The following is a 24,708-nucleotide window of genomic DNA, read 5'->3' on the forward strand; positions in this document are numbered from 1 at the left end:
GCCAGAGCAATTTCACAACATACATGCTGAGGAACACTTAGTTATAAGCCTATTCCCAATGCCTTTTGTTGATGTAGTTACCAAAATTATACTAGCAACAGGTCAAGGAACCCAGATTAAGTTCTGTGAATATTTGTGTAATATATGGTGAATTTTGGAATGATAAGAGGAAAGAATTTGCTTGCTGCAGAGAAAGTAATGGCATGACAATGCTCATTTTGGCAGTTTTCCATATCTGTCATTAATAGCATGTTGAAAATCCCTGATGTTAAGTGATTTTATGAAATCATTCGATTTGAAAGGTCTCACTATTATCTTTCTGGGGGAGTACTTTCTCATCCTTTGCTTATTTTCTTCTGCTGCAATGAAACTCGGAATAAGGAAATGCAGTTCTACCTGAATGTTATTTATTTTCAGGACATGCTACTATATCCTGCACAGAATTGTGTTCCAACTGAATACACATACTTAAATACATATATAACTGGGGATTAGTTTTGTTTTGTTTTGTTTGATTTTGTTTTGGATTTGGTTTTTTTTAATCAGAGAATTAGAGATTGCAGTGACAGAGAGATTAAAGTACTAAAAACCCAAGCCAGTTTCAAACTTCAAAACTAGACTATACTAAATCCATGTTAATTAAGTATACACATCATAAACTGTCACATCATTATCACCACATAAAAAAATTATCAAGTTTATCCAAAATTAGCTCTGAGTATACAATACCAGGGAGCTGATGCTATTAATACTGACTGCTATGGTCCCTGATGGTCTTAATCACTATGGTCAAAGTAATGAGGCTGGAGATCTCTTAGTCAAGAAGAGGTGGAATCCAAGCAGGCACTTTTTTTCTTTCTGTCTTCCCTTCTCATCACTGATATTTTATGCTGCTAAGCCACCTTTAAAACAAAACAAAACAAAACAAAACACACCCCCCCTTTTTTTTTTTTTTTTTTCTTACTTTGAAGATTAGAAACCATTCTGGTATTGCAAGGCAGCTTCCTTGTTTATTCTGCAGTGTCCATTCTGGTTCCATATCTTGCCTGCATGTATGCCTGATTCTTTTTTCTTATCTTGTAGATTTTACCACTTGTAGATGTTTTTCCATACCTCCTTTGAGTGACTGTAGCATTAGCCTCCTTCAGCAATTGTACATTCTTTCTGTAATTATTCTTACGTGTTACAAAAAAGCTCATAAAGAAATATTCAACTACTAGTTTCAAGGTGAAAAAATATTTATATTCTGTCACTATTTATGCTATTTTTGTGTGTTTATTCCTGATTTCAATGCAAGCAACTGAACAGTAATAAATTATTTTAATTAAATTAATTAATTAATCTTCTATTTAATCTGTCTAAGAGGCTTATCCACCTACATATGCTTGATGAAAGCTATGTAGTCTATGACTACCTCTCAGTCTTTTGAATATTTATGCCAGTAGGTTTTTGGGACTAGGGCTATTGTAATTCACAGGAGATTCAAAACAAAATCAGTTCCTGATGCTGAAGACTTCCGGAGGAGTTTCTGCTATTTAGAAACAATGTGGTGTGACATGGGTCATGATTTGATCATGTTTCTGAGATTTGAAAATGTGAGCTATTTGCAAAATCCTACATACAAAAAACCTATGTAGGTAGTTTGTAAGAAAACACTAGCTGGGGATCAGAAATTCATTTTTCACTACTAATTTGTACTTCACAAAGATTATGAATTGTCTGGTCTTCCTACCTGACAAGGTGTATTTTATAAATATTCATATTATTGTCAAAGTAAATCATGTCTTGTAACACAAAGAAGAAAAATATCATTGAGAATGGCTGAAGGACAAAAAAAATAATTATTTTTACATTTGCCCTCTACTTACATTACTGGCTGGTATTTGGGACATTCCCTGCTGACTGAGTTCTTCCCATCTATGATTTTTGAATTATCAAGCAGCTCCTACACTAGCAGAGCCATGATGCTGATTAATGTGACTATAGACAGGGCAAGGGGGCCTCAAATGAATACCTACTAGCTTTTTGTGTAGTCTGGGAAGAGTGGTAATCCTTGAATTAGCTTTTAAGAAAATTCTACATCCAATGCTAGGAACACATCAGATTGTGTATGAACTTTAGCTCTAATTAGGGGGCTGGATACTAACAAGAGGCTCTTATGTTTACTCTTTCACAGAATCAATGTTATGTTTAAAGCACTGCTTTAAATGAGATTTGAACAGCTAAGGAAGAAACAGTGATTCAGATTCCACTTTTCAATTTTCTCGATATATTAGATGATTCTACAATTCCTTGATAAATGTAGAGCTGGGTCCACCACAGCACTCATCTTACTGATAGCTGTCATTTAAAGTAAAGTGAACAAAATCCCCAAATATTAGGAAATCAAATGAGGCCTCATTATGTTCCAGATTTCCCTTCATTTGTGAATGCCTGTGGAGATTACCTTGTCTCCTTTGTGTTTTCTCTTTGTCCCTTTTAGATTTGATTAATGATAAATTAAACTGATTTATCCCCAAGTTGAGTCTGTTTTGTTCATGACCATTACTGGTGAGTGAAGCCCTCACAAGCCTTGTCTTGACCCACGAGGTTTTAGGTGGATTTTCTCCTCACCATCTTGAAATGGGGCAGGGGGAGTGCCTGGCCACGTGGTCCTTTGGTATCAGCTAGCCTCAAACCATAATACTTTGTTTCTTCGCTTTACTCTATTTTGAAATAAAATGAAAATAGTGAAAGAAAAGTCCCAAAGCCCCTTCTTTTCAGTGCCGTCTTTTGACCACATGCTCCAGAACTAATGCAAATAGAGCTTCTTGGATTAAATCGTTTCGACTAATGGCATTTTGATTAAATGGCTTTTCAGCTACTTTTTTTACTGCAGTTTGATGTTTTCACAGGGACAGCCTCAGCTACTTCTGCTTTCTGCCAGTTTGTCACAGTGTAGCCATGGATCTGGAACACAAGGATGGAGTCATGCAAAACCTTTGAGTGCCTTCTGCCCACAGACTCCACACCAGATTTCACCACAGTTTGCTCTGACATCTGACTGTTCAGTGTGAACGCAGCTATGCCAGGTAAATGAGTCCATTTTAAGAGTCCTAATTTAAGAACACAATAGCTAATTTTGGTTAAGAAAAGAAAGCACTAAATAGTACTAAATACTGAACAAAGACAAATAATAACACAGCACAATCAACTAACTTACACTAGACTTGTTACTATTCTGTTCTATTTACAGCCCAGACCATGAAATCCACACCAGGGAAGACTTATTTCCACTCAGACAACCCAACAGACACCTGTTTTCACACAAATCACTGATCAGAAGGGTTGTACTGTCCACTGTCCAAGTGTAGATGCAACACTTCACTTATTCCATGCTATGCCCAAAGCTCCAAAGCTTTGATGCAGCACTCAGGTTTATGAGTAGCTGTTTCTATGGAGTTTTCAGAAGATCTGCCCCAAATTTTTTGACATTCCAGGTCTCCAGGTGTGCCTGTTACATGGATCACCTGGTCAAATATTCTTTTCTTGATTTCACCCCACAATTCTCCGTTCTATTTACTGGCATTACTTACTGATAAAATATTTAGGTTAATAATCCACACTGGTTTGTTTAATTTTCATCTAGATTTTGCCTCACTTATCTCCAATCTAAAACACTCCATTTCAACAATACCCTTTGGTCCTCTTTTATTACAGCCACAAGGATTACATCTGTAAAGATTACTGTATGCATATTTTTCTCTTGTATGGTTGTAGCATTAAGAGAAGGTAATACTGACTCCTCCACAGGTATTTGAAGGGCAAATGTTAGGAAGATTAATAATAATTAACTCCCTTTTATTTTTAAATGGCTGAGATAATTCTCCATGTGGTGCATTTGTGCAAATAAATGTTTAGTTGCTTTTATAATTAAGAAAAACAAGGACACAGAAGATTCTGCAGCCTAGAAATAGCAATTTTGTCATTCATTCCAATGAATGACTAGAAAGTTTTTGTTGTTGTTGTTGTATAAGAAGGTCACAGTTAAAAAAAAAATTTTTTTTGTTAGCACCAAGAATGAAACCATTGCAAGAACAGTCAAAGAGAAGAGCTGCTCTAATTCTGTCCAAATGTAGAGCATTTTGGCATCCAATGTAGTCATTTTGGTTTGATACATGCCATTATTTTTGTCTTTCCACAAGGAAAGGTTTGTATCATGTCCTTGAGAATAGCACATGCTAGTTTGTGGTGGAAAAACATTATTCCCCACATCCAGTTGGGTTTTGACTCTGTGCAAGGATGGAGACTGCCCAGAGATTTCAGAGGATGTTGAGACATCAAAGCATTTCTTATGATACATAATTTTTTAATTTCCATTTCCTATTTGCTGGATATTTTGTATTGATTGATCCTATGGTCTTTGCAATTTGCCTACAGAAATGAGGAAGTTCATACCAGTTTTTCCTGACTGCATTGCACACAGAATTATTCAGAGTAGTATTTGTGAGTAAAATTATTGCAACTGATTTTTTTTTCATCTCCAGATAATGTACTCAGTAGACTATTTGAGATTTTGATACGGTATCATTGGAATTTTTAAAAATGGCTTTGTTTTTTATCCAGTCAATGCGAGCAGCAAACCCCATGAACAATTCAAGGACATTCTAATAATTTCGAATATCTGTATTACAAGTTAATTATTTCGATAGAATGTGGATATGACTGACTAATAGTCTCTGCACCAAGACATGATTTTGATTGAATGGGCTACTCTTGATGGTGTTCCAGCATAAATTTTCCCCTTATTCCTTCTGCCAAAAGTATAAAAGCAAAACAAAGACCTGGAAAAGTTCCAGGTCCTTTGTGTCACTCTAATGAATTATAAAAAAAAAATAATTATCTAGTTTTCTGTAAGAAAGAAATTAGGATGGTGCATAATATGTAAAGCAAGAAGGGGAAGAAGCTCAAATATCATCTGTAACACAGTGATGGAGAAGAGCAAAACTGGGCTAATGAACATATAAGATATTGCTTGGTGTTTTCTAGAAGCTTTTAACACTGCACTGGAAGGTAAAGTAATATCCATTTACCAGTGAGCTCTATTTGTATCAAACTCTACTTTGAAAATCAATGGTAGTGGTAGAATTTGGGTCATTATCATATTTAGCTCACATTTGCAATGCAAAAAAAAAAACAAACAAAACAAAAAAAAAATTTGCTGGAACTGAAAAAGGCACCATCCTTGGTTATTTGCAATGTAATTGCTTCTTTGACATAGAAAGATTAAAGATTCCTGGTATCTGGAATCAGGTGGACATTTATTATATAGAGAACTATACAATAATTATCTCTCCTTAAACATACTCTCCTCAGTATTTTTTAAACTTTTTTTTTTTTCTCCCTTTGTCCAGTAGAACTCTTTCACATGCATTTAACAGCGTCAAAGATCTATACTTCAGTATTCCAATCATTCCCAAATCATCTGTTCTTTTTTTTTTTTTTTTTCTTTTTTTTGGGGAGGTGGTGCTTAGCTTTATGCTTGTAGAATACATCATGTGTAGAAGATGTTAACACACTCATGCTCCAGTCTTACCACCATTGCATTCTACAATATCAATAATTCACAATAGTTGTTTGCTAGAGTATGGAGCACAGATTTCTGGAAATTTTCTGAAAGCCTTTTTTTCTTATGAAAGTGTAATACATTAAAACAAATGAACAAAAATATTGAAAATCACAGGTTTGGTGCTGCTGTTTGTGTCTTTTTGTAAGAGTGGATTTCTGATTTATTGAGGCAATTCTGCCCAAATTCCTACCAACTTTTCCATGCTAGAAATTTCAGGGCAACTGGTATTTTATAAATTGTGGCATATCCTGGTGTGGAGTCAGGTCCTAAGGGACTTCTATGCAAGGATTTGATGGTTAATATTCCCTTCCAAGTTGTGACATTTTGAAGTTTTGAATTAAGGAAAAATGATTTAATATGTGAAAAGAAAGGTGTTTTGATCCTGATTCTGGTGGAAGGATATGATCTACAAATGTAACTCATAACTGAAGCTCTAGCAGAGAATCTGTTTTAGTTTGGTTTCAAAAAGATCTACAATTTTAAAATATTTTTTTTAAAGCTTTAACCACTTTAACATAGCTTTCTTTTGTTTGTTTGCATGCTTGCTGGAATGACAAATGTTGTATCTTGCTGAACCAACTGCTTGGTTTGTGCTGCCTCTAAACCAGCAGTCAATATGGGTGCCATCTGCTTCTATACACATGAAAAAATGGAACTTGCTGTGTGGAAAATTCACACAGTCCATCTACTACGAACCTGTGTTTGACATGAAAAAAAACTGTATAATTCTTAGAAGTGAAAACATTGGAGTAATTGAGGTAACTTGTAATTTTTCATAGATCTCATGCTTAAAGAAACCCTGGAGTTTCTGCCTCTATGGGATTTAGTACAAATTGTAGGACTGAAAAAGGTGACAAGCCACATGAATGGAGAAAAACACAATTAAAATGTCATGCAAGATAGCATAACTCCAAGGGAAATTTATAAAGGAAGCTAAGGTACATAGTAAAGAAAAATCTGAATTCATGAGAAGTAGAACCTAAGAAAAAGGACTGAATCCATTAAACTGTAGGAGACAGAATAGAAAAATGTCAACTAGATCAATGATGCTCTGCAGGGAAAAACAATAACAGCAATTACTTCAGAAAGGTTGGAAAGATTATCAGTTTGGGAAAAAAATTAAAGGGATCTGACAGGATACTGGTCACATTCTAAAACAAGCATACTGAATATGACAGGAGATCTGAGCAAAGAATATCAACATGTTTTTCTGTGATAACTGGAATAAAACACAATAGAGATAGTCCCGCTTCTGTTATAGCAGACTGTTAAGACTATTCTGTAGAGTAAATGTTGAGATAAGAAGAGGAAATAATTAATTGCTGTTCAGCCTGGCCCCCATGTCATGAAATACAGTGTGAACCAAGGAGTGAGAAATTTGTTTTATTTGCCATGGTCAGTAAGACTTTATAGCATAAGAGAACTCAATTTTATTAAAATCATTTTTGGGGATCAACATAGCCAAAAAAAGATGGGTGACTTTTACTGATTCTTGCAATGTCCTGCTTTTGTGGATCTTTCTTCCATAGAGAATATTGCCCTGGGAAGCAGACAGAAAAGACCTCATATTTGCAAATAAAAATAAGTTATGTAGTATTTTTTCATTTATACACAATCAAAAATGATACACTTCTACAATGGATGGCAAAAAGTAGAAATATGGCACATTACCTGATCCTGCTGATGAGGAACAGGATGTTATGAACAGTGCCTACAGGAAGAGACTTAAGTGATGGTCTGAAATATACTTGAGTTATTCACAAAATAATCCATTGAGATTGTGCTCTCTGCATTCAGGGTGACATGACCATCATTCTAGGAAGTACCAGAAATATTAAAAAACTACTGTATTATATGTATTTTATTTTTGGGGGGGGTGGGAATATTTTTAAATATAAATATAAAAAAATCATTACATTTCCAAATAGACATTACAATAGTGAAATGAAATTTCTGCATTTATGTAAAACACTCAGTGTTTTGATAGAACAATTGGTGTGACTTAATGACTAATGAATAATTAAACATCTTTGAGAACATTTTAATGGTCCATGACTGCCCTAGGCTGTTAAACTCCAGTTTAGTCCTTAGACAGCAAATGATATAGAGTTGCTGATGCAACATTATTAGTCTTCAAACTTCTTTCTAAGACACAGATGTTCTTGGGAACTGTTGCTATATAAAACATTCCAGAGTAAAATTAAGTGTTGTAATTCATAATGTTCCTGACATTTCAGGTACACATTCCAGGGAATCCCCTCCCTCAATGTGCTGGTCACATGCCTTTCATGCAGCCCAGGATTTTGTTGGTTTTCATGGCTGCAAAGCACATTGCTGGGTCATGTTGAGCTTTGCAACAACCAACACCCTCAAGTCCTTCTCCACAGATCTGCTATCAACCTCTTCATCACCCAGTATTGATACTGGGTGCTATTCCCCACTCATGTGCAGGATCATGTACCTGGCCACTTCTCATACTTGTTCAGGTCCTTTTGGATGGAATCCCATCCCTCAGGTGTGTCAACCACACCACTCAACTTGGTGTCATCTACAAATGTGCTGCTATTGCACTCAATTCCACCGTCTGTGTCACTGACAAAGGTATTAGACAGTACTGATCCCAGTATGGACCACTGAGGAACACCATCAAGCCATTGACCTCTACCCTCTCATCCAACCAATTCTTCATCCACTAAACAGTCCACCCGTCATGTCCATATGTCTCCAATTTAGAGAGAAGGATGTTTTTGGAGACCATGTCATCTTAGTTCATTGATTTGGGTGACCATGTAATCTTGGTTCATTCTTTGAATCTTGGTTTCACATCAGTGCAACTGCACTAAAATCAAGTATGTAAGAATGTAGAGCAGAGCAGATCCTTGGTGTTGAATATTTGCTGAATAGAGTACTGAATAATCTACAGCTTTTTTCAAAGATGAACAAGGGAAGAAATAAAGGCCATACCTTGGAATGAACTACCAAGGTTCTTATGATCTAAAAGAATGAAAAATTGCCTAAATTTTTGATTAGGGAAGGAGGTTGATGTGTAAAATGAATTTGTCATTCTCTGCCACAACTTGCTAGTCAACCTGATACTCTAATTGCATAATAAGAAGATGAAGAAAACAGAAGAGTATTTACTTTCTAAAGTGTACATATCTCAAATGATTACTTGATTTTCTGTGAGCATCCTGTCAAAATTAAGGCACAGCTGTTGATGCATGATGAGAAGAATTAGAGACAAAAAGTATTTCCTTCAGTGGGAGCTGAAACCAGTCATTATTTAGCAGGAAGAATTCAGTGCCTCGCTGATTTGTTCCCCTACACTTAATAGCACCCTTCAAACTTAAATCACTTATATGCAGTAAATTTATCAATTGAACCCCAGTGAGTACAAACTGAGCTCCTTCTTCTGAACTTAAAGATATTGAAGTTTATGCAAATAGAGAATCAGTCTGTGATTCATAAGTTCAGTTTATATATGAAGGATGTATCTTCATTCATAACTAATAATGAGCACAAGCCTTTTAAGTAATTTCTAAGTTTGCCAAAGGCTGTTGATCACTGAAATTATTTCTTAATCAGTACTCATTTTTAATCAGTACTAAGTCACAATGAGAAGGCAGATTCTGCATTCTCAAAATGGTCATTAGCAGATGCAAAGCTGGAAAGGTTAGAGGACTACAAAATCAAATGAAGTTTCAGATACTGTCTGTTCTGTCTTGCACTACAGTTTACAACTATTCACAAATATAGCCAGTGCATATACTTTAATAACAGATAAATGGGAAAGCAGTCCAGGTTGCCCTAAAGAAGAAAATAGGATATAAAAGAGAGAGTAACATGTAATTCTGGTATCATTGTCTCTACTGTCAAACATCCCTGCCTCATGCTACACTTAGTGGAAAAAAACAGGCCAGTTGAAACGAGACTAATCACACAGAAAATTGTTAGGAGGAGGTAAAATCCAATCTGAACTTCTTTGGGGCTCAAGACTTTAAGAAGAAACTGCACAGCTCTCGTCAGATTTCACACTAAGCAATTAAGAAATCAAGAAGTGAAGGAAATAAAATCCCCACCTAAAGAAAAAAAGGATCTGCTTGGCTTTTATTTCTTTGCAAGCAAAGTTAGTCTTTAATAAAGACCCAAGATTCAGAATTTCTTAAGATTTCTGACAGACGAAAACTAAACCTTAGAAAGAGATCTCAGAAGTTATACAATTGTGATTAGTTCCTCCAGCTTTTAGCAGTCTTTGGTAAAAAAAACAGAGGAACAGAAAAAATAATCATCTCTTCTATCTCTGTTCTTATTTTCCACTGAATTTGGTGCTGTTTTCCTCCAGATACCTTTTAATGAGCTCTAGCTTTTGGCTCAGCTTTTATTGAAATGCACTTTTGGTATTATTCTAGACTTTAATTAAACTTTTTTAATTACTATTTTCATGGCAAATTTGTCATTTTTTCAAAAGCCTGTTGTGACCAGTTTGAATTTTTCTTGCCTCTTTTTATTAATAACTTCAGTAGGTTTTAATTAAGGATTTTGAGGAACAAGGATGACAATAAAAATGAGGATCTAAACTATGAATTATAGTGCTGTGGAATCAGTATGTGCTCTAAATGTTCTAGCAAGAAGAGAGGATCAGGCTAAGTTTCAGTTACACACCTGCATCTGTATTTGAGCACTTCTAGTATTCTAAGTTTTATTTCATAAAAAAAGATTGGCTGAATAGTTGTTAATTGAAAACAGCTTTTACTTACATGAATAAGAATGTCACATCTTAAAAAATACTAGAATTATTTATGCATGGAAAAACACCAAACCCATGAAACTCAATCTTTTATCATACTGAGTTTTTAGAGGATAAAAGGTGTAGGTTTTTTAATGAAAAATCTATATAATATAATTCTTACTGCTGTTTATTGGAATCACAGCTTTTTCATGGACTGCAAAGTCTGCAAATTCACCATGTGTTTCTCCTGTAGGTGAGGGAAGTGAATGCTGGTAGATTTCTGACACACTGACATGAAGTTTTGTGTCAGTTCACAAAACACTGAACTAGTCCTCTACTTCATGCAAGATCCAAGTGAAATTTTAACCTTTGACATTATCTGTTCCCTCTCATGTTCTAGCAGTGCTTGAATACAACTTTGGAGGAATATAAGGCTGTTGTCAGAGGATGTAGGGAGGCAGGAAAGCTAATTGAAATTAAGCCTCACAAGAGAGGTCAAGGACAAGAGAAAGGGCTGCTTCAAATTCGTTGCAAACCAAACTAACACCAGAGGCAATGAAAGCCCAGTGCTGAATGAGGTGGGTGCCCTGGTGACAGAGGTTACAAAGAAGGTGGAGTTACTGAATTCCTTCTTTGTCTCTGTCTATACTGCTGGAGAGTGTCCAGAGGAGCCCCACACCATTAAGGCTCTAAAAGGAGTCATGATAAAGGAGGAGTTTGCCTTGGTTGGTGAGGGCTGGTTTAGGGATCAATTAAGCAATCTGGACAGCCCTAAATCCGTGGGTCCTGATGGAATGCACCTGCAGCTGGCAGAAGTCATTGGTACAGCACTCTCCCTCACTTTGGTAAGTCATGGAGAGCAGGGGAGGTGCCTGAGGACTGGAGAAGGGCAAATGTTACTCTAGTTTGCAAAAAAGAAGGATCTTGGTAACTATAGATGGGTCAGCCTCATCTCCATCCCTAGTAAGGTAAAGGAATAATTTATCCTCTGTGCTGTTTCCTGGCATATCAAGGACACAAGGGTCATTATGAGCATTCAGCATGGTTTTACCAAGGGAAAGTCATGTTTCACCAAACTGACAGCCTTTTATGGGGACATAACCAGTACTACAGATGACGGTAGTGCAGTGGATGTGGTTTATCTTGATTTCAGTAAAGCATTTGATACCATCTCTCACAGCATCCTCACAGCTAAACTGAGCTCCCTGAATTGGGAGACCAAGATGGGGAGCAGAATGAAGCCCCCATAGTCCAGGAGGAAATGATCAGTGCCCTGTTATGCTGTATGGATGTGCAGAGTCTATGGGACCAGATGGGATCCACCCAAGGGTACAAAAGGATCTGGCAGAAGTACCAACCTCCTGTTGCAGACAGTTCTTGGGATATATTTTTACAATTATCTTTCTGCTGCTGAAGTCAAGCTTTTCATATCCTACAGCTCTAATAAAGCAGAGTGAATATAGCTTGAGATAATAACAAGAGGCTTAAAATTTAGATTTTAATATAATTTATCACAACTATATTTATTATAAGGTCATGTACAAAAATATAATTTATGGTTTAATAATTTTTGGTTTATTAAAGTAATGAATGTAAAAATATTCTTCCTAGATATTGCTCTAGCAATACAATTTTGTATTATTTTCAATATGTAGTTCTGTCTCTCTCTAAAATACTACAAAGAATAGAAAATAGGTCAGAGAGCAATTTGATCATGTAAATAAGGTAATGACTTTAGCAAGGCCAAAAGAAGGAAGTGTACACATAAATTTTGTTTATGTGTGTTCAATGAATAAATAAACAGGACATCAGTATTACCATGTTCATTTGTATGTGTATATTTCACCATTCCTGTGAAAAGATTTTAAGCTTAGACTACTAAGGTCAGTAGAATCAACACTTCTCTTTCTTTTGTGTTTTACAAACTACTTTGTTTGTATTCAAGTCTTTGAATTGAAGACAGTGCCTTTTTTTTTTTTTGGTTTTGTACAGATGCTGATAGACACTGGTGGCAACATCTTGCTGATTTGCATTGCACTGGAGCTTATCCATCTCAAGAAACTTGGCTTTAGCGTGCTTTGTACTCTATATTCATCCATTAAAGTATGTGTACAACTCAAAATTCAAGGGAGCTTGCATTAGCAATTAATGAAAAAAATCAATGAGATTTTAGGTAGATTAAAAGTCTTCTAATGACGAGTCCATGGAATGGCAAGGTTGGATTAATCATTAATAAGAGAGATGCATTTTTGTTATCAATTTGCAGTAATGTGATTTTAATACATAGTTAAAAACAAATGAAAAATGGGTAATGTTATTAGAGAATAAGTATTTGCTTTTACAAATGTATACTGGAAACAAATATTCAGAAAAAAAATGCAGAATGTCATAATTATTTAAACTATCCATTTTTCTTTTGTGAAATGTATCTGATGAGACTATAATTTGTGTCCAGTTGTGGAATGAAGTCTTCTGAATCTTCCTGAAAGCAATGATGCACACTTGGAACTTTTTGGTTCAGGAAGACCTACATAAATGGGGCCAAAGGCTCCACTTCAAAATTCAACTATCTGCCTGATGCAGGAAAGGTTCTTAAGTCTGAAAACTCTGAATCTCACAGTTAACACAGGCATCTGAGCCTACTGAACACATGGTAGTGCCATGTTCCATGTTCAGAGGAGGGTATTCAGTCTTCTTGACATAGACCTGTATAGAAGACTGCATTCTTTATATGTTATATGAGTAGTTTTAGAAAAAAATTGTATTATCTACTTTGATTGCCTTTTGGTAAAGAAATCTCATACTGTACCTTGAAACCGAGAGGGTAAATCCCATTCAGAACTGGGCATGCAGTTTCTCCGAGCAAGATTACACCATCCGATGGGGCTGGATTCTGAAATGTCTAAAATGCTGCTCCTCCCTCCTCAGGGGGAGGACTCCTCACATTCTTCCCCTGCTCCAATGCAGGCTCCCTCTCATGGCAGAGAGTCCTTCAGGAACCCCTCCGACATGAGTCCCTCCCGTGAGGTGCAGTCCCTCAGGAACTGCTCCAGCCCGGGATGCCCAGAGAGTCACGGCTGCTGCGGGAACAGTCACCTCCTCTGACACGGGGTCCTACACGGCTGCAGAGCCACATCTGACCCTCTCCAAGATCCTGCACAGGCTGCTGCTTCACCTCTGCCCCACCTGAGACACTTCAGGGGCTACAAATCCACACTGGATTGACAAGAAGCTGAACATGAGCCAGCAGTGTGCCCAGGTGGCCAAGAAGGCCAATGGCATCCTGGCCTGTATCAGGAACAGCGTGGCCAGCAGGTCCAAGGAAGGGATTCTGCCCTGTACTCAGCACTGGTGAGGCCACACCTCGAGTCCTGTGTTCAGTTCTGGGCCCCTCAGTTCAGGAAGGAGATTGAGGTGCTGGAGTGGGTCCAAAGGAGGGCAACTGGGCTGGTGAAGGGACTCCAGCACAAGTCCTGTGAGGTGAGGCTGAGGGAACTGGGGCTGTTCAGCCTGGAGAAGAGGAGGCTCAGGGGAGACCTCATCACTCTCTACAACTCCCTGGAAGGAGGTTGGAGCCAGGGGAGGGTTGGTCTCTTTTCCCAGGCAACTCTCAGCAACACAAGAGAGCATGGTCTGAAGTTGTGCCAGGGAAGGTTTAGGTTAGATATTAGAAAGAATTTCTTTACTGAGAGGGTGATGAGACATTGGAATGGGCTGCCCAGGGAAGTAGTGGATTCTCTGTCCCTGGAGATATTTAAAAAGAGACTGGATGTGGCACTCAGTGCCATGGTCTGGTAACCGCAGCAGTAGTGGGTCAAGGGTTGGGATTGATGTTCTCAGAGGTCCCTTCCAACCCAGCTGATTCTGTTGCAAGACGAACCTCTATTAGGGCACGGCGCTCTGAGGTCCAACAGGTGTTCCAGCAGAAGTGCACAAGTAGTGCTGAGTCTGTTGCCCTCAGGGTTGGTTAGCCTGGCTCAGTGCTACTGCTCCGGATTCAACTAACCTCTCTGTGGGCTTGCTCAGGAATGAGCTGAGCCTGTGCTTCAAGCCTCACCTTTTATTGGCCCCCTAATCCTGCTCATGCGCAGTTGGGGCTTACCCTAATCAGGCACAGGTGGGCTTAACACAAGCTCATGCCCACTACCTGGTAATCTGTGGCACCTAGTTGCCTTATTTCACTACACAATTCTATGATTCTATGATTTACCCCACTGGGGTCCTTCAGGGACTGCTCCCCCATTCTCCTCCATGGGCTGCAGGGGCACAACCGCCATCTCACCATGGGCTGAGGTGAAATTTCTTCTTGGGCACTACCTTCCCATCCTTTCTCACTGACCTTGGTACTTCTGCTTTGGTATTGTTCTCACCTACTCCTCGTCTCTGCCCTGCACATCTTGTTACTCACAGAAGCCCATCCAGCTTCCCTAATCATTTTGGTCTTGCCCAGAGCTGGGGTCTGAATTGCAGCCAGAGGAGCTTCCAGCAGGTTTTCAGAGGAGCCTTCTCTGTGTCACCCCATCCCACCCCACTACAACACCCAGATTCACTAACCCTAAACAGTAGTAATATGTAAGGAGAAGGAGACATGGAGCTGTTGGAGTGAGTCCTCTCCTCCGAAGACAGGCTGAGAGAGGTGATGGTGTTCCATCTGGAGGAGAGGGAACTCTGAGGTCTTGCAGCAGCCTAACCTAAAGGGGGCTATAGGAAAGCTAGAGAGACTTTTTACAAGGACATGAAGTGATAAGACAAGGGGCTTTAAATTGAAAGGGGAAATTTAGGTTAGACATTAGGAGATATCCTTCACTATGAGGCTGGTAAGACCCTGACACAGGTTGCCCAGAGAAGCTGTGGATGCCCCATCCAATCCAGGGCCAGGCTGGATGGGGCTTGGAGCAACCTGGAGTAGTGGGAGGTGACCCTGCTCTATGGGCTGTAGGGGCACAGCTGCCATCTCATTATGGGCTGAGGGGAAATCTCTGCTCAGGCACCTTTCCCGCTCCTTCACTGACCTTGGTGTCTTTGTTCCAGCATTGCTCTCACATCTCCCTTTCCTCTGTCCTGCAGGCAGTTTTTCTGTTTCATTTCCCCTTTCTTGAGTAAGTTATCACATCCAGTTTCTCTAATCAGCTTGGCCTTGACCAGAGGTGGGGATGAAACTGGAACCAGGGGAACTGCCAACCTGCCCCTCCATCAAAACCTTTCTGCACTAACCAGAAACAACTGTATCAGTTAGTCAGAATGCTTCAGTTAAACTCTTCTTTACTGAGGATGCTTCTTGGTAAAAATCAATAGATTTTGCTGTATCCATTTGACAGAGAATGATAAGAGATTAAGGGAAATTTTCTAGAGCAGCAATTAGCCTAATCTTGCCAATACTGGGTCATAGAACCATTGAGCTCACATCCATGACTGGATCAGTACCATCTAGCATTGCATTTTCAACCAGCAACAGGTTGTTCTGGGAGACTGGAGACAGAGAAACAGGCAAACATAAATCTTTCAAACCAAACTGAATCTGAAAGACAATTTGGTTTTGTTTTTTAAATATCCCAGGTTTCACTGCACACAGATAACTTTTCAGAATCGCTTTGGCTTCTGTACCTCAAAATTCTCTGAGGCAGAAGCCCAGTTCTGACAAAGGTCATGCTGGAAATAAGCCCTGAGACATTTAGTTTGAAAGAAGAAGGGATACAAAAGAAGAAATGAAGAAACTGGAGTTACAACACAGTATCAGGGATGTATATTGTCTTTTTAAAAAAGACAGAGGTGTTTTGGGTTGGTTTTTAATTATTATTTTTAAATATCTGGTAAAACTTTTGGGGGAGCTTTAAATTAATTCAGTTCTTATTGTCCTTTAGGGTGTTTTTTTTACATCTCCTTCCCTCCCACAAGATCAACTTTATGGAAAACACAAGCTTCTACTGTTCAGTACTTCCAGCCCTTTATAGAAAACAACTGCATGATTGGATTTTTTCCTCCATAAATACATACATTTCTCCAAACTCATAAAGAGAATTTAACACCTTAGCAATATTCTCAAGTAAATAGTCCTTTGAGAGCAATGGTGGTGGAAAGGACTTCTAGATTTTAATAATGTGAAATATGAAAAGCAAGCTTACGTTTGATGGATTCCTAATGTGAAAAAGTACAGACCTTTCCTACAGTGCAGTGAAATGTTACAGCAATAGAGGTGAAACAGGTAGTGATCTAAGGAAAAGATATTGTAATAATCCTTGTGGAGTATCTACTCAATTGTATTGCATGAGAGGCTTTTAGTTATCTAGCCAGAAGAGTAAGTAGCAAGGTGATAAGATCACATACTGAAAGAATTAACTTGTTGAAAATGACAACCTGAGAGAGTGCAGGAGGTTATAGATCAAAACCATCCAACAAAAAGCTTCACTGAGCCTGCTCTAAGTATGAATTTGCAAGTGTGTGAACATGTAAGTTTTATTTTAAAATATGGAGAATTTAAAAAAAACTTTACTTACAAGGCATAAACATAAATGAAATGTGATATTAATGATATAACTAGAAAAGCTGCTCTGGAGTCTATTGTTGGATTTTAGCACTATTCACGTGGCCTAAGGGTTCTATAAACCAATGAAAATTCAACAATACTCATTTAGATCACTGTATAAATGGATGAATGTTCTTCAGAAATATTTCATTTAAACTGTGTCTGTCTTTTCTGCTGACGTTCAATTTTGCTCATGCTTCATATTTTAGTCAATATTTGACAACACCAAACAGAGCCTTCTGCTCCTATCTATATCCTGACCATTGTTATGTAAAATTGCCTGTACAAAAGACATTTTACTTTTGCCCTCAGAAATGTACTTTAACATTATTATTTTTCTTTTGAATTCTAGTCTTTAAAAAAAAAATCAGAGAGCAGATAAAATACTTGAACAATAGCCTTTCCTACTGTGTCTTTGAAGCCTTAGTTATTATTTGAATATATATTCCTTTTGTGTATATATATACGTCTTGCATTTGCCAATGGATCTAATGAATAGAACATCAAAGAACATTTTATCTTGTCATTCCCAAGGTGGTTAGTATTTGGATTCATGCAGGTTTGCATGTGTAAACTTTTGTATAATGTTTTATGCCAGAGCTAATATGAGCACTGTCCTTTTTCAGAAAGAAAATATTTTTTTCTGAAATGTTCTAGCCTCTGAACAGCTAGAAGTTTTGAAAATAGGACCAAAGGCTGAAATGATCTTGCTGTATCAAACAGAAATTCACCTTCCTCTTAATATTGTGTATCTGCTGTGTATCTACATTCTCCAAGAAGGAGTTCTACAGGCACAGAAGGCCATTCCCCTGTGAGGAAAGATAAGCCAGCAGGGGAGGAGGCCAGGCTGGCTGAATAGAGAAATCTGTTTGCAATTCAGGTAGAAAAAAGAAGAGTTTATGGCCTTTGGAAAAAGGGGCAGGCAGCTCAGTGGAATGCAAAGATTTTTGTGAGGCTATGCAGGCAGAAAATCAGAAGAACCAAAGCTCAGCTTGAAATCAATCTGGCTGCAGCTATCAAAGGTAACAAGATATACTTGTACAAATATATTAGCAACAAAAGGAATCCTAAGGACAACCTCTATCCCTATTGGATTCAGGGACAAACATAGTGATCAAGGATGAGGAGGAGGCTGAAGTACTCAATGCCTTTTTTTGCCTCTGTCTTTAGTTCAGTACACCATCCCCTGAGAAGAAAGACAGGGATGGGTAGCACTTTGAAGCCCCCTATAATCCAAGAGGAAATGGTCAGTGACCTGCTACACCCTTAACACACACAAATCCATGGGAGCAGCTGGGATACATCCATAGGTATTGAGGCAGAAGTGCTCACCAAGCCACTTTCCAGCATTTACAAACAGTCATGGCTGACTGGAGAGATGCCAGTAGAATGAAGACTGGAAAAGGTTACCCCCATCTACAAGAAAGGCCAGATGGAAGATCCAGGAAATTACAGGCCTGTCAGTCCGACTTCAGTGCTGGGAAAGGTTATGAAGCAGATGATCCTGAGTGCATCACAGAGTACATGCAGGACAAGCAGGGAATCAGGTTCAGTCGGGTTTAGGAAAGGCAGGTCCTGCTTAACTAACTTAATCTAAGACAAGATGACCCATTTAATGGATGAGGGGATGTTGTCTACCTGGACTTTCTGTGTTTCTTTTCTGTGTTCCTTAAGATGGAACCTACACTGTTTCAATTTGAGCTCATTGCCTATTGTCCCATCACTGAGCACCACTGAAAAGAGTTTGGCTCCATCCTCTTTGCACTTTCCCTTCAGGAATTTATCTAGATAACTAATACTGGGTTTAGCAGTCCCAGCTCTCTCATCCTTTCTTCACAGGAGACATGCTCCAATCCCTTTGTCATTTTTGTGGCCTTTTGCTGAACCCTCTCCAGTCTCACTGGTCCTAGGGAGCTATGAACTGGACCCAGAACTACATGCATGGTCTCACCAGAGCTGAGTAAAGCAGAAGGATGTCCTCATGTCCTCACTTGGTCTGCAGTTAATATTTCTCCTACAGCCCAGATACCATCAACTTTCTTTGCTGCAAGGGAACATTGCTGGCTCAGAGTAAACCTTGTGCTGACCATGACACCCTGGTCCTTTTCTGCAAAGATGCTTTCTAGCTGGCAGTGACCACCAGAATGCCCTGGTACCTGGGGGATGTTCTCATCAGGTGAAGGACTTTGGGCTTCACTTTACTGAACTCTAGGAGGTCCTGTCAGCCCATTTCTCCATCCCCTGGCATACTATCCAGTCCTTCCAGTTCTGTGTTATCCAAAAGTTTAAATTTTTAATTTTTAAATTTTTTCTATGGCAGTCTCTTCATGCTGCTGAAGGATTTTGCACCCCATACAAAGCTGGACATGAATTATTCAGTGTAGTGGATATAAGGCATTCAAAATCTGCTGCTATACTATATTACTATATAGTAACCCATACTTTGTAAAGTGTACTATTTGTGTGTTTCTCATATTGCTTTGGGCTCATAATCTTTTTCCACAGCTGAATTTTCTTAACAACCATATACAGAACTGCAGGTCTATGAAAAAAGAAACAGAACTTTTATATAAATTTCACTGGTCTCACAATTTAGTAATAACTCAGATGTGCTGGAATAACTGGATCTTTTTTTCAAGTGTTTAGGTTTTGCAATTATTTTTTTTTTTTACGGAGTTATAAACTATGGTGCCTCACAGAAATCAGCAAATATCATCTCTTTCTTTATAGAATTATAGAATTGTTTGGGCTGGAAGGGACTTTACAAATTATCTAGCTCCAACCCTCCAGCATGGGCAATGATACCTTCTACTAGACCAGGTTGCTCAGAGTCCAGTCCATCCTGTCCTTGAATACATATTTCATGCTAAAAGGAAGAAATAATTTACTTCATGAAGATGCTAATTCTGTTTTCATCTTGATTCTGTATCATTTTGTTTAATGAGGTAACAGTTCAGATGCTTAGAACTTGTCTGCATACCAGGATACAGGTAAATGATTATAAATTATTATAAATTTGATAATAATTTACTCCAAATACTAACTATCTCTCTCTTGAAACAAAAGGAAGTTATTTACAGTCAGTTATGAATTATTATTTGACCTGGATGATTTGATAATATTTCACATATACAGTAGAAGAATTTCTGTCCTTCAGAAAGGAACAGAAACAGATGTTTCAGGAACAGATGACTTTCAGGAAAGTCTTCCACAAGAGGGCTCAGTGTCCCAAATGCAGCCTTGCTGATTCTCATTTGGCAAGCAGCCCAGCCCTCTAATGCCACAGAATTAGAGGATATTTAGTTTTCTCATAGTAATTTTTTTTTAAATATTAAAATAGTGAAGTGAGTCTTCCACAGTATTGCTTAGATATCTTCACACAGCATGTCTGACTATTTTTATTTTCTGGAAACACTTTCAAAGTATGTGTAAGAATAAAACTGTTCCTAATCTGCATGTTCACAGCACAATCCAATAAGGATATTTTCAGTAAGACCTCAGAAGCATCTCTGGTTGCTATTCTCAGCTATAATACAAACATGTTCCATCACCTCTGTAGTTAAAACTTGTACGTAGGTGAGAAAATTCTGTTTTCACATGGTCTAAGGTTCAAACTGCGAGAAGCAGCCCTTTCCATTTCATATTTCCATCTTATAGGAGAGTTGCTCTCTAATCCTCTTCATGGCCTTCCTCTGGACTCAGTCCAACAGGTCCATATCTTTATTGAATAGTTCTGCTAATTTTAATGTATTTCAGAGGTTCTTAGAATCATAAAATGGTTTGGGCTGTAAGGGACCTTTAAGGATCATCTAGTTTCAATGACCTTGCCATAGATGAACCAGTTGTTGAGGGTACACCTAATCCTGCATTTGTTTCTTAAATAAATTTATTGAGATATGACATTATGAATAAATAAGAACAAAACATTTTCAAAAGTGCTTTTGCTCATAAGTGGGTAGATTCTCTGCCTTAATACCACTTAGCTTTTCAGTCAAGGAGGAGAAAATGTGAATCTTAATCAATAATTATTGAAGCTAGGTATACTTTCTGTTTCCCCTTTCCTTTTTTCAAGCTTATTCTTGAACTTAATTGTGCATTATCATTTCCCATGCTTTGAAATAGCTGTATTACTCCTGTGAATTCTGTTGTATTTCTCTCCATTTTATGGAAACACATTCTTGAAAAAATATTATTACTGATGCTAAAATTATAATTTTTGTTTTGCTTTATTTCAACTTGTAAATGGCTAAACACCTTATGCTCTGATAAGGGCTGTTTTTTCTTTTTATTTATTTCTGGTTTTTCTTCTTGAACTAAATGCTGTATGCCACATTTTAAAAGACCTTTCTTGCTGTATGTATTGATACTTTCAAATAAGGATATAGCTCTGCAATGACAATGCACCTTATACAAAAAATGGTGATTCAGTTGAAGGTTAATGGCTAGAATTGCAGAAATGCCAGTGCACAAGCTATAATTAGGAGTGTCTAATAGCAGCTTACACTGTAATATCAACAGAAAACATCTGCATGTTCATAGTAATGACAGTCTCTCTCTCTCTCCATACCATTTTTTGTTTTAATAGCATATATATCACTAAATCTTAGATTTTTATTAATTACAAACTAAAATTACACTTACATAAATGGAGGAGATGGTATGTTAGGTTGTAGTGGAAAAGAGATTCTGTTAACATCTAAAATGCTTTGCACTTTTCTCTTAACATTTTGCCTTGCTAGGGTGGGGAATGTGAAGCATGTGTATTCTTTATAGGTGTATTTGCACAGAACAGAAATATGTACAGCTAAAACTCTTCATTCCTTTGTTGACTGAGTAATTTGAGATAATGCATTCTGAGGTGAATTTCATTTTCTCCTCATGTTAGAAGACCACATTTTGCCTCATGCTTGTAAACAACCTTCAGAGGAAGGAACAGGACTCAGGTAGTGTCCTGATCTGCACTGTACATCTGCGCTACCTTCCCCTAGCGGAATCCTGGATCATTAGTCCAGAAACTATACCAAGGGCAGTGTTTGTGTGCTCAGCAAGTGATGGCAACCCCAAGGAACAATCCCAACACACAGTGGAACATCTACCCCTGGCTAATTTTAAACTGAGCTCCTGAGGGCAGATACAGTCTTCCAGGTCTGAGGATGCAGGGAGTAAGTGTCTGGAGTCTCTTGAGGATTTTGGGGTAGGAGGAGATGATCTGTTTGCCTGTGGAGAGTGGTTGTGGGCAGAGGAAATCTCTTCCCAAATGATGGAGTGGTAGGAGAAGGTCAACACACTATGCAGCATCAGAAGTGATGAAAGAAGTTGACTGGAACTTCTCCAAGACCCTTCAGCTCCAACACAGCTCTACAAGTGTAGGGCCAAGCACAGTCTGTGCTAATCAAGATGGGAAACTGAGACTTCCACAATGATGAAGGCTTGAAGACTGTGACTTCTGACTAAGAAAGGTTCTGCTCTACTTGCAAAGCACATTCAGTAGCAAATGAGAGACACAGAGGTCTGTGTCCAGTTACAGGGCTCTGATCTTTTTGGAAGATCATGTTGGAGGATAGATCACATGGCTGGTGTGCTGTGAGTGATGGATACAGGTTTTCTAGAAGGAGAGACTGGCAAGTCTTTATGTTAGAGAGCAGTGGAAGCCTATGGATCTCTCTGAGGGGTATATTACACCCTCTTTTGTGAAATTAGGTACCAAAATTTAACATCTAAGCAGGTTAACCTCTTTATCTGTGTGACTGTGTGCACAATTTTGTCTAAAACTTTGTTAGAACTTTAATTTAACCTCTGCCTTGATTATAATATATTATTAAGCTGATAGAAAATTATATAATCTAATTTTGTGATTTGTTATAATAGTTTAAATCAACCTTAATTTACTGCTATTTCAAACCACACCAGACCCATAATTATTTGTTAAAGCACGATAATGAAATACCTGCATCCAAACCTGTTAGCTGTAAATTGTGACCAAGTCTGGGACCAGGAGAAGATTCAGCCACACCTAAACTCCTCTCTGAAAAAGAGTTTAGAAAGCAAGGGTGTCCACTCTGAACTTTGTGACCAAATGTCAAATGAACCATCTTTGAGCACTGATTGGGAGCCACCCAGGAGTATGAGGAGCCAGTGAGTGATAGCAATGGGCTGGGAGCAGACATCCTAGTGCAAATCCAGCATTCCATCCCATTCCTGATTCAGTCTACTATTCCTATATATTCCTATATATTCCTATATATTTCCCTTGATACCAGTGTAAGTCTCTCCCATCCATTTCCAAGTCCTACACATCCCTTCCACATAATTAGTAATAGAGTGAACCTCGCCATCAAATTCTTTAGGTAGCATTTTCAAAAATCGCCTTTTCCTGATATCTTTGTTAGGGATTCTTTAAGTGACCTTAAGGCCTTCCACTCTTGTCTGCGACAGCCTCCCCACACCTGAATCCATAAATGAAAGTTTATGTTAACTGTCTACAATTTAAGTTAAATTCCCCAAGCCAACCTGCTTTGCCTGCAACACTACCAAAATAACCCATGGAAAGTTTCAGTGTAGTTTATCTTATGGACAAGATGCTTGTTTTTCAACTAGATTCTACTTTCCAGCTGAATTTCTGTCAGCTTTCACAATTAAAAGCAGCAGTTGCAGGATATTAATTTTTCATTAGGTGAAGACTCGTTTAGGTTTATACTATATATAATGAAAGAAGAACTGTAGAAAGTAAGATGAAAATAAAAGGAGAAACAAAGAAAATGCCATAGAAATAGGCTGGGTTGTGTTTTGTTGAAGATTAATTTGGACTAAATTACCTGATTTCCAGAATGGAGGCTAATTGAGTACTTTAAGAATTAAAAACAGTGTAAAAGAAATACATTTGGACATCTCAAATATATACATCCAGAGTAGCAGAAAAGTGAAAGAGGACCCTATCCCTTTAATACACATTTTGAGTTACTTTTCTAATAGTGAACAGAAAACACATTTTTATTTTAATTTATTTTGTAATAATTAATTGCTATTAATATGTAAGCACTATTTTGTCTGCATTTAGAGGCTTTATTTTTGGCTTGATGGTTATAAGCTTTTATCCAGAATATCTTTCTCCAAAATATACTGAGTTTTTGCAAACTACAGTCTATATCAAGATTTGCTAGAAAATAGCTTTTAGCCCTTACATTTATCCTATACTGTCAGTTTGGTTTTTTCTATTAGTAAAAGATACAGTGTGACTTATCCAATCAGAGTGAGTCTTCCCAATCCACACTTTCTTTTGGTAAGCGATGAGTCAAATATATACAAGAATATATATCTTTAGTTTTGATAAAAGACTTTTCAAGTTTACACTATGGTTTTTCTATTATTTTGGTTGATGTTTTATACCTTATAAATGTCTCATAGTTCCACAGGCTTTAGATAGCTGAATGTTTCTTTAAAATATTCTGCCAGATTTCTGCCAGGGAAATTATTGATACCTATATTGTGATAAGCAGCAATAGTTTCCATCTGTTTCTGACATCAAACAATGTTTTGTCTTCTTTGTGCATGTTGAAAAGACACCCTTAGTAAAAGTTTAGGTTCCATCTGCTCTCACACCTAAACATAAGCTTGACTTCACACAAACCCCAGTGTTTTAGGACAACACAGGGTAAACAATGAGTGAAATGAATACAAATAGTGACAGTATAACCCGTTTGGATATTTTTGGGATAGAGATAGTATTTTATACAATTGAGATTGTATTTTATACAGTGCTACAAAACCTGTCTGCAGTGATTACTGTAAATTAATCAAGCTAAGTGGCATTACTGGGAAAGAAATATTTATGAGTACATCTCAAAAAGG

At 37.8% G+C, this 24,708-nt stretch overlaps 1 long non-coding RNA gene across 1 annotated transcript in view; it reads right to left on the reverse strand.

The window, feature by feature from the left end:
* LOC139799276 (uncharacterized) overlaps positions 1-24,708 on the reverse strand; it is an 87,461-nt gene that overhangs the window by 59,463 nt on the left and 3,290 nt on the right. The window lies entirely within an intron of this gene.

Source organism: Heliangelus exortis, chromosome 8 (assembly GCF_036169615.1).
Source record: "Heliangelus exortis chromosome 8, bHelExo1.hap1, whole genome shotgun sequence".
Lineage (NCBI taxonomy): Eukaryota > Metazoa > Chordata > Aves > Apodiformes > Trochilidae > Heliangelus > Heliangelus exortis.